Below are 7,690 nucleotides of genomic sequence, written 5' to 3' on the forward strand. Positions count from 1 at the left end.
AATTGTAATTTTATTTTAAGTGCTAATATATATAATTTTTTAATAATAATTTATATAATTTTGTATTTGATAATGTATAATTTAATTCTAAATTTTCAAATAATTTCTTTGATAGATTATTTTATATTTTCTTTAAATTGGTTATGATAAATAAAATAAAAAATATAATTATTATTATTAAAATTTTTAAATTTTAAATATAAGAAATGTTTTTAAAAAATAAATGTTTAAATTTCATAAATAATTTTCTACTAAATAATTATTTAAATATATATTTTAACATTTTTTGTTAAAAAACAATTCACTCTTCCTAATCTAATTGAAATTTTAGTTAAATATTTTCTTGATTATTTTCTAATATAAGGTAAGAATTTAGCAGTTGAAATTCTCTCTCTCTCTCCCTCTCTCTCTCTATATATATATATTGGATTTGAATATTTTATATAAATAATAATTAAAATAAAATATTTTTAAATGATTAGATAAACAAATCATCTAATTTTTTTGTGTAATAAATATTTTTATATTTATTTTAAATATTTTTTATAAATAATAATTAAAAAAATAAGAAATTAGTTAAAATAAAAATTTAAATATTTTATATTATTTAAATTCTAAATATTTTATATTTTTAAGTAAAATCAACTTAAACAGATGACATAATTTTGTTGATTTATTTATATGCTTTCACTTTATATATATATATATATATATATATATATATATATATATATATATATATCTACATATTCTCAAAAAATGTGTGTATATATATATATATATATATATATATATATATATATATATATATATATATATATATATATATACTTTATATTCTAAATCTCAATTCTCTCAAATTGATTAGAATTTTTATCTAATATTTTAAATTTAAGTATTTTATATAACTAATAATTAAAAAGAAATATTTTGAATGATTAAATAAACAAATCATGACATATTTTTTCAATAAATACTTTTTATTTTTTAAATTTTAAATATTTTTTATAACTAATGATTAAAAGAAGGTAATAAAGTAGTTAAAATAAAAATTTAAATATTTTATACCATTTAAATTCTAAATATTTTATATTTTTAAATAAAATTAATTTAAATAGGTAACTTTTTTGCCAAGTCTCATATATATCAATAAATATTAACGTTAACTTTTTATCTTATTTATATATATATATATATATATATATATATATATATATATATATATATATATATATATAATTTAAATTTAATTTTTTTAAATTAAATATAAAAAATAAATAATTTAATTGAATTTTACAAAATTTAGTATTTTAAAATTAAACAAAACAAGGTGCAAGTCTTTATTATTGCGTGAGAAGGGGCTAATCTCGTTTAACTCTTGGATTGAAATTTTCAAATGGCATATGAGACAGGCCTGTGGGATTAGCTTTTCAAATGGTCTAATCATTTTATTTCCTTTCTTTTTGAAAAATTTATTAAAAAAATAATAATTTTTTTTCTTAAAAATTTTATTTTTTTTATGATTTCAATTATTCTTCTTTTATTAGTTTTTCTATCTATAAAACAAAACAGACTTAGACTCTAACACCGTATTTAGATAGGTGAAAAAGGAAGAACAAAAAAAAATAAGTAAGAAAAAATAATTTTAAAATTTTTTTTTCATTATTTAGATAATAGAAGAAAAATAAATAGGAGAATAAAAATAAATTTTATTTTTTTCTAATTATTTTTTTTAAATTAAAGAAAAAATAAGAAAAGAAAAAAAAGGTAGGCTTTGGTGTCAACCTTTTTACTTTCTCTATTTTATTTTTCACTTATCCAAATACAAAGAAAAAAAATAAAAAATAAAAAAAATTTTGCATTTTTATTTTCCATCCCCTCCTAAAATTTATCCAGTGTAATACTTTATTTGGATGATTCATGAAAAAAAAATATAAAAATTAAAAAAAATTAATGAATTTTGATTTAATAATATTATTTTTAAATTTTAATTAAATAAAAAAATTAGAAAAAGATTGTAAAAGGGTGGCATCATCGATTAAAAAAAAAAAAGGGAGATTCTTTGGCAGGCAGAGGAACGCCAAAACCAGAACTGAAAGACACAAGAGTACACTGGAATGTCGATGTCGTTTGCTTTGAAGCAACCGTCGTAGCGAAGACAATGGCCATCGCCACTGGAGTGATCCCTTTGAAGCTCATCACCAGTCGCAGGCTTCAACCTAAAACTCATACTCCAATTCTCGCTCAAAATCGGCCCTTCAAGGTCTTATGCTGTGTTCTTCACAATCCAAGCTCTCTCCATACTCATTGTCAGAAACTCGTCGATGAATTTGACCCTCGCATTCCTATAGAGAAAGCCCTGACTCCACCCAGCTCCTGGTACACCGACCCTTCATTTTACGATTATGAGCTCCATCGTGTCTTCTATGGAGGATGGCAGGCTGTTGGTTAGTTCCTTTTTTTTTTTTTTTGGAAAAGAGTCTCAAGTTGCTTAGAACATGTAATAACACAAGGAATTTGATAATTTGTTATGATTTTATCAAATAAGGCAATTTAAGACTAAATTCAATTCAAATCTTGATTGGGTTTGCCTTGTATTTTCATTATGCATAGAGTCTTCAACTCCTAGCGATTAGCATACATCAAACATATCATAACACAGGGGAAGTGGAATCTTAGTTACCAATTTTTGGGTTGTATATTGAATTTCAGGATACACTCAACTGATAAAGGATCCTCGTGACTTTTTCACTGGAAGGTACATTTATATAGGTAGAAAAATTAGTTCTTTTTATTTTTTTTTTAATTTTTCTTGCTTTCTTTCAGTATGCTTACATCTGAATGTTGCTAATCATTCGGGCTCCATTCGGTTCTTAGAAGAAGAAAGGGAAACGCTTGAATATGACTTCCATTTGTATGCATTTCAACATATCTTTGTCCCCTTTTTTCTTAGAACCTAATAGAGGATCTGCTTTGGCAGAATTGGAAATGTATAATTTCTTGTGTGTAGAGATGATGATGGCAAGGTTCATGCTTTTCACAATGTGTGCCGCCATCTTGGCTCTCTTCTTGCATGAGGAAGTGGGAAAAAGCCTTGCTTTGCATGCCCTTACCATGGGAGTTTACTCGTGCTGCTTCATGCAAACATTGTGGAATTCGCTCAGCCCCTTTTCTTGCATTTTTTTTTTAATCTTGATTGTAGACAAAGAATAGTATAGGTTCAGCTTAATATATATATATATATATATATATATATATATATATATATATATATATATATCTTGCAATAATGCTTTGTGATTCACCATGTTGTTAATAATGAGTATATGGCAAATTCATATCATAAGTAAATGATGTTCAAAGTTTAACGATCAGGATACATGGGTTACAAGACCTCATATTGTGGAGAGATGCATTCGGTGGAAAAGGCTTGTGACATGTCATATGTCTTGCTCCTTCCATTTTTCCAATTGTACTAGGGAAAATATATATATATATATATATATATATATATATATATATATATATATATATATATATATGATCATTGCCAAAACATCATGGTTCATCTTAGATTAGGAACAACTTTTAGAACACTGTTTAGTTGCTAAATTTTCTAATGTTGCTTATGTAGTTGAATTGGATTGATGAATTCTAACCTCAACTGCTACATCATCTAACTGGTGGGAGCAATGTTAGGCTGTGCTACTGTGGTATTTGGTTTTTTTCTTGATCCATTTTCTATCATACATTTTCTTTTCCTCCAGCCAAGCTTTACATTATTCACTAGCAGTCTAGCGCATGGTATATGACTGTTTACAACCTTTCATGTCTCTCGAATTTAAGAATTTAAGAAGTTACCATGGGTAACATCTCGTGTTCTTTTCATTTCATTCCCCAACCCCACCCCCTTAAACCATAACTTCATAACTGAAGGAATTGAGTTCACTTTGCATATAAATATACTGAAGTTTAGCATTACTATTCTTATAATAAGCTATTTCAGGGTTTTAATGTGTGTCCATTCTTTTTATGCAGGCTTGGACTTTTGGTTTAGATGGAGCACTTCTTAAAGCAACAAGAATAACAGGGATGCAAAATTTCAATGTAATTGTATGCCAAAATGTTATAGTAGTAATCAATTTCCATTAATGTATGGCAATTTTAGAATCATTGGATAATTTAGTTAATTTATCTTGCCTTGGAGAATAGGAGTTTGGGCTTACTCCACTAAATGTAGCTACTTGGGGGCCATTAGTTCTTCTCAGTGAGGTCAGAGTGAATTCAACTCATCAGGAAGTTGATGGCAATATGGTGGAAAATGAATGGCTTGGTAGCTGTTCTGATACACTGGAAACCAATGGAGTTGATTCTCCTTTGAGTTATGTTTGTAGACGTGCATAATATTGAATGTAACTGGAAGGTAAGATGCTTAAATATAAGTGTACTGAATTTCAGCATCAGATTTTAATAAAAATAATTTTAGACAGGAAACCCTTTATGCAAGGTGAATATGGGCCCTTCCAGTTCCCTTTATGTTTTCTTGCAGTGAATTAATTCATCTATTCCTTGTCCTTGGCAATGAGCTAACTCTACAGTAGACTTAAGACACTGAAATTAATATCCATTAATTGCACTGTATAATTTAATTTCATGGACTGCTGATTCCCCTTCCTCCTTTCAGGTGTTTTGCGACAACTACTTAGATGGTGGCTACCATGTCCCATGTGCACATAAAGCTTTGGCATCTGGTTTGAAGCTTGATTCTTACTCCACCATAGTACGCATCTCGTGCTTCCTTGTCATTCTTGAACATTTTGTTTTTGTTTTATCAATTGTAGCATTTGATTATGATAGATCTAGAAGACTGCCATGACTTTCGCTCATGGTCATTGAACTTATCTCCAATTTCAACATTGTCACTGAATTTCAATTTGTATGATACAGATCACCCAAATTTAAGTTGATTTGATAAATTCATCAGTGCTAGATTTTGATAAAATATAAATAATATTTTTGTACATGATAACCAAGTAAAAATTTTCAAATATATTTTTGTAAGCTCAGAGCTATTATATTTTATCATCACATAAATAATTTGGCTAAATGTCTACAAAAATTTAGTAGAAGCAATCTTATTGAATCAAAATCAAGGTTTGAGCAATTTTGCTAATACAAATTGAAATTCAGTGACAAAATGACTTTTATTGAAATTAACCCAATTTATTACATAAAAGCATCATATATATTATTTTTTTTATAATTTCATTGTAAGTGCCACCTAAATTACTACTTTTTTTGAGATAGATATACGAAAAGGTCAGTATCCAAAGATGTGAAGGTGGCTCAACTAGAAGTGAAGATGATTTTGGTCGGCTTGGATCAAAAGCTTTATATGCTTTCGTTTATCCTAATTTCATGATTAACAGGTACATAATTGGGTGGAAGTTGTAATAATGACTGGTTTATTTGTTGTTCCCATTCTTTTGTATGCTGAACCATTTCTGGGTTTTACAGATATGGACCTTGGATGGACACTGACCCTGTGCTTCCCTCTCGGACCCATGAAATGCCAAGTGATATTTGACTACTTTATTGAAGCTTATCACAAGGTACCATCTCAAGTTTACTAATTCTGCACTGTGTAATATTTAAGATCTATAAATATTGTGACTACCTCTCTCTCTCTCTCTCTCTCTCTCATAGATGCTAAACTGAGTAGTTGCTTTGGTTTTAACCAATAACACATGCTCAAATTGTTGTCACTTCTGCTGTAGAGAAGAAGTAATTATACAGAGAAGCGGTTGTTCCATCTAGGATCCTGCATAGAATGGCAACCCAATAATGAATGGGCATGTATACATGGATAGGTTTACATGTATACATGGTTGGGTCCCAAAAATTTTTAACCACATTACAATTTTTTTTTATTAAAAAATAGTAACTACATTTGCGCATATGTCTAACTACTATTGGGTTGCCATTTCAGGTCAAATGCTAACATGGAATAACCGCTTTATTATATAATTTCTCGTAGAGAAGGGCATTTTATGGATTTTTCCCCTTGTTTTATTTGTCAAAAAATAAGTATTCAACGATGTTCTATGTTCAACCTAGCATGGATTAAATATTTGTTTTTCATTTGCCAAGGACAAAGTTATTATCTCTTGATCAAAGTTATTATCTCTTGATTTGTTGGCATGTGTGCTATTAATTACTGAATGTAATTAACAAGAATCCATTCTAATGATATCTGTATTAATATGTGTCCTTAGGATGACAAAGCTTTCATTAAAAGGAGTCTAGCAGATAGTGAAAGAGTACAGGTACAGATAGACTACAGTTCTTTCTTGTAAAATTACTGGCTATGTTGCAGATCTTTTAGGTTTCTTACATGATTTGCAGATAGAGGATATTACGCTTTGTGAAGGCGTTCAGAGGGGGCTTGAATCTCCAGCATATTGTAGTGGTAGATATGCTCCCACAGTTGCGAAAGCTACGCATCATTTCCACCAATTGCTTCAGGATAATATTAAAATGTGAGTGTCTTGATGCCTTAATCACAAGTTTCATGGGTTCAAGGTTTGGTTAATTCAGTATGAAGTACAGTCATGCACTCACAAGATTAGGCAAGATCTTCAAGTACTCAATCCCCCCACTTTTTGTGCATGAAATATCAAATACATCAAGTTCTTGGTACTTGGTTTTATACAAGCGATTTGAATTCCCCATCGATTTTATTGTTGATACTATATAAGATGAAGACAATCAAAATAATTGCAAGTAGGGTGTGCAATCGATTTTTTTGGTTCCAAACCAAACCCAATCGATCTGTATCAAAATCTTATGAAATGAAAATAGGTAGAAGAATTGAATCAAATTGAATTAAATTGGTTTAATTCGGTTTAATTCATCATTTTTTTAATCGAACCCAAAAATCACAAAAGTTTCAATGGGTTTGTCAATAGTTGAACAAAACCCAATAATCACAAACCACTGAAACCTAGACCAAATGACAAAGGAATCGTTGAGAGAGAGAGAGAGAGAGAGGCTAGACGATGTCAACGAGACAAGGAGCAAAAGGCAGGGGTGAGGTAGAGAGCGAGGGTAAGAGAGGCTGAGTGTTGGTGAGACAGATAGAGACAGTGAGGGACAAGGTGAGACAGATAGATCGAGGGTGAGGGAAGCAGTTAGACAGTTGATAGGGAGGGAATGAGGCAATTGGATGTAGACAAAGAGTCAAGGGCAAGGGACGAGGGTGGGTGAGGGCGGCAAATACAAGTCTATAGAGTAGAACAATTGATTCAATTGAAGATGGAGACTTAACACTACGACAAGGCCTATTGTGGCTGGGCAAACATGGGGCTACACTTAAGGTTTAAGCTCACTTATGGGTTTTAAATTTTAGTTGGTTCACTTAGTTTGATTTTTTGATTAAACAAATTAGACCAAATTGAACAACTAAAACTTCTTAAAAAAATGAATTAAACCAATATTAATAATTAAAAAAAAGACAGAATTTGAATTAATCTAGTTCAATTTGATTAGAATAAAAATCTAGAGATCCCTAATTTGTAGCATCTTTCATGCTCTATGTAGTTTGGTTACATTAAGGTCCTGTTTGGTAATAGTTTTTAAAGTAACATTTAGTACTTTGACTCCTTTCTTATTTATATTGTTCAGTGGCATA

At 29.2% G+C, this 7,690-nt stretch overlaps 1 pseudogene; it reads left to right on the top strand.

Annotated features, from left to right (window-relative positions):
- The first annotated feature begins 2,064 nt into the window (after nt 1-2,064).
- On the top strand, nt 2,065-7,205 carry LOC110632904 (choline monooxygenase, chloroplastic-like; annotated as a pseudogene).
- Nucleotides 7,206-7,690: the final 485 nt, after the last annotated feature.

The sequence above is a fragment of the Hevea brasiliensis genome, chromosome 13 (genome assembly GCF_030052815.1).
Source record: "Hevea brasiliensis isolate MT/VB/25A 57/8 chromosome 13, ASM3005281v1, whole genome shotgun sequence".
NCBI classification, from domain to species: domain Eukaryota; kingdom Viridiplantae; phylum Streptophyta; class Magnoliopsida; order Malpighiales; family Euphorbiaceae; genus Hevea; species Hevea brasiliensis.